Source organism: Zingiber officinale, chromosome 2B (genome assembly GCF_018446385.1).
Source record: "Zingiber officinale cultivar Zhangliang chromosome 2B, Zo_v1.1, whole genome shotgun sequence".
In the NCBI taxonomy this organism is placed as follows: Eukaryota; Viridiplantae; Streptophyta; class Magnoliopsida; order Zingiberales; family Zingiberaceae; genus Zingiber; species Zingiber officinale.
Window position 1 is genome coordinate 140849794 of NC_055989.1, and position 4231 is coordinate 140854024.

Sequence of the window (4231 nt, forward strand, 5' to 3'; positions counted from 1 at the left end):
TGTTTCTTTACTTTGCATATCAACTGTACCTGCTGAGTGTTGGACTCACCCCGCCTCCATTGTTGTTATTTTCAGGTTGATGCTGTCAGGAGGGAGTTCCAGTCGCTAGTCCCCACTGCACGTAGTGCTACTCCGCTGCTGGTTTTTGAGTTGTTTCATTTTAGCTTTTCGCTATCAGACTTTATTTTAGTTTTGTTTTGGACTTACATATGGATATTGTATGGAATCTTTCCGTTGGATGAACTTTTCGTATGATTTGGATTTACTCTACTACATGCCTGCCTGAACGGCAGAAGAGGTAAGAAAAAAATCGGATTTGGGCTTTACGAGTGTAGTTGAGTAGGGTTGATTTCGAGTCAGAGTATTATTACTGCGTGGTTGTGTCAGCCAGAGGCTGAATATATATATATAAACTGCGTGGTGATTGATTTTCATTACTGTTATTATTCCAGCCGCCTGTGGCTGAGTATTTAGTGCTTCTAGAAAATTTTGATTGTCCGCCGTACAGGGGAGATGCTGCCGAAATTTTCTCGGACAGGGACTCTTCTGGGGGCGTGACAATTTAGTGGTATCAGAGCACAGTTTTACGATCTTTTGTTTCGTATTTTGGATTTTCGGAATTTATCTGATACCAATTTATTTGGTATCAGAGCGGGTTATGATACCTGCTTTTGGTGTTCTGGAGATTTATCGGATACCGGTTGTTGGTATTCTGGATATTTGGGTTAGCCAGGTTTGCGAGTCAAACTGGGCATTATCGGATTTTCGATATGGTTATGTTTCGGATTTCCGTTTCGGATTTATTTGGATTTCCGGCGATATTCTCGTACGGAATTTTGAGGTCAAATTGGGGACTGGACAGCGACGGAACATCTCCAGACAGCAAATAGGTATGTTGTTATTTTATGTTTGTTATATTGGTATTGATATCTGTAATTTAATTTAACAGATATGAGACGATCTACTCGTATTGCTGCGAGACGTGGTGCTGGACGACCACGTGGGAGGACCACGGGATCTCTGGATATGCCAGAGATGCCCACTGTTAGTGAGCCTGTCAGTCAAGGACAGACTCAGGATGCAGCGGGAGCATCGGGCTCTCAAATCCCGATAGCTCCTGTAGAGATATCTACTTTGGCCACACCGACGGTATCCACGCCTACCCCGCTTACCATCGTGGGTACCATTGGTGTGCACCCGACATCCGCCTCACGACGATTCAAGGCCACCACCACTTGGACCTCACGGTACCCGACACGGTGGCACTTGTACCCCACCGCCTCTGATGTGCTCCACATCCCACCTTTTCCTACTGCATTGCCACCACTTTTGTTCCCCAGGCAGTACTCCGACGGCCTATGCTCCAGTATATACAGCAGATCGGGAGTTCCTCCTCCCGTTTATTCCGCGGTACCACCGTAGTATCACTCCAGAGCCTGCGCCTCGCACCATCCCGACACAAACATCGATATTGTCACGCACGAGCTAGATTCCGACCGCCGAGTCGATGAAGACTCGTTTCACTCTTTTCCGCGGAGATCTCGATCCGAGTATGGCTCTGTCATGGATAGAGACTATGGAGCAGACTTTCTTCTATATGGCTTGCTCCGAGTGGGAGAAAGCAGAGCTGGCTGCTTATCATTTACGGGATGAAGCTAATGCCTGGTGGGTTACTCAGCGTTCTATTATTGGTGAGCGCAACGTCACATGGACCAAGTTCAGAGAGGCTTTTGAGAGCCGTTTCTTTCCACTGTCCTATCAGATGGCTCGCCGACAGGATTTTATGAGTCTGAGGCAGAATAATCGTTCTGTGACCGAGTATAATACTGAATTCCTCCGGTTGGCTCAGTTTTGTCCAGAGTTAGTTGCGGAGGACAGAATTCGCATGATGCAGTTTATTCAGGGATTGGATGGTTATCTGCATGTACAGCTGGCCGGATTAGGGATTACATCTTACTCTGATGCATTGAATCGAGCTTTGATGATAGAGTTAGCTCGGCAGACAGCATATCCGGACAGGAAAAGAAAGCATACGGGTCAGACATCAGGGCAGGTCCAGCAGACTCAGGCGACAGGACAGCCTCAGAGTAGTCACAGACGGTCAGGTCAGGGTGCTTCTGGGGCGTCTCGTAGGCCTCAGAAATCAGGACGGTCTTCTTCAGGACGTTCCCGGTTTTCTCAGCAGAACCGGCAACCACCTTCCGGTGATACTCATTGTTTCAGATGTGGATCCAGAGATCACCTCACCCCAGCTTGCTCTCTGGGACAGTCAGTTTGCTTTTATTGCAAACTGCCAGGGCACCAGAGCCGAGATTGTCAGCTGAAGGCTCAGCACACGGCTTCCGGAGGGTCAGGTCAGAGGGGACAGTCTAGCATATCGAGGAGGGCAGAAGCCCATTCTTCACAGCGTTAGAGGCCTCCGCAAAGATTTGGCATGCTTGGACAGAGTACTCCAGGTGCTTAGCACCCAGTTTTGCACCAGACCTTATTATCCTACTCGGGCGTGCTCAGACTCGGTCAACCGCACAGACGGTCACCATCCTCTCGGTCTTATCTCGCACATAGTCCAAGCCTCGATGGCGAGCTTACCTGGCAGCATTACCACCTCCTCCTCCGCCAGAGACTGGTCGTGTTCATGCGATTACCAGAGAGGATGCTCAGCGGGCCGACGGATCCGTTTTCCGCGGTACGATTTCTATTTATGCATTTACTGCTGATATTTTGATTGATACTGGTAGTTCGCATTCTTTTATATCCCGTACCTTTATGCGGGAGATTGGTAGATTACCTACTGTTAGGTTGCGGCGATTGACTGTCTCCCTACCGTCCGGTGATACTTTAGACGTCACCCAGGAGATCAGAGGTTGCCCGTTAGACTTTGGCAACATGATACTTACGGTAGATCTTCTAGTATTGGAGATGATCGAGTTTGATGTCATTCTTGGCATGGATTGGCTATCAGTATATCATGCTACCGTTGATTACCAGACGAGGGTGGTCACCTTCCGGCCTCCGAACCAACCCTCGTGGAGTTTCATCAGAGACGACGGCATCTCGATTATTTCAGCGATTCAGGCGCAGAAGCTGCTGTCTCACGGTTGTCATGGTTTTCTGTTATCGTTGATCAGTACTGAGGACAGTAGTAGTTCGCAGCTCTCCGATGTTCCTGTTGTCCGGGAATACCCAGATGTATTTCCAGAGGAGCTGCCAGGTTTGCCTCCCAGAAGGCCAGTGGAGTTCGCTATTGAGCTGATTCCGGGAACCGGGCCGACATCGAAAGCTCCGTATCGTATGGCACCAAAAGAGTTGAACGAGCTGAAGGTTCAACTCCAGGAGCTTTTAGACAGGGGATTCATTCGCCCTAGTGTTTCACCATGGGGTTCTCCAGTTCTATTTGTCAAGAAGAAAGACGGCACCATGAGGTTATGTATTGACTACAGGCAGCTGAATGCAGTGACCGTCAGAAATAAATATCCATTACCACGGATTGAGGATTTGTTTGATCAGCTCAGAGGTACATTAGTGTATTCTAAGATTGATCCGCGATCCGGATATCATCAGTTGAGTCAGATATTCAGAAGACAGATTCCGTACCGTATACGGTCATTATGAGTTTTGGTAATGCCATTTGGCTTACCAATGCTCCAGATGTTTATGGACTTGATGAACCGCATTTTCTGGAGTATCTAGATCAGTTTGTTATCGTTTTATTGATGACATATTGGTCTACTCGCCGTGAGGAGGAGCATGCACAATGATCACAGTCTTGGAGATTCTTCGACGACATCACCTGTACGCCAAGTTCACAAGTGTGCATTCTCGCTATCCTCGGTTGGGTTTCGGGACACGTGGTTTCTAGCAGGGTATTCTTGATCCTCGAAGATCGAGGTCATCACCGGTTGGGAGCACCAAGTCGATTCAGAGATCCAGCTTTTCGGGATTGGCGGATATTACCGACGCTTTGTCGAGGGATTCTCGCGTATTGCTATGCCACCGACTTACCGGAAAGGCGTGAAGTTCATATGGTCCGAGGATTACGAGAGCTGGAGCGGAGATTAGTGTCGGCTCCAGTTTTGGTTTACCTTGGAGAGGATGGATTTGTACTTTACACCGACGCTTCTCTATGAGGTTTGGGCGATGCAGCACGACATAGTAGTCTCTTATGCTTCTCGACATGAAGGAGCATGAGAAGAACTACCCAGTTCATGACTTGGAGCCATCATCTTTGCTC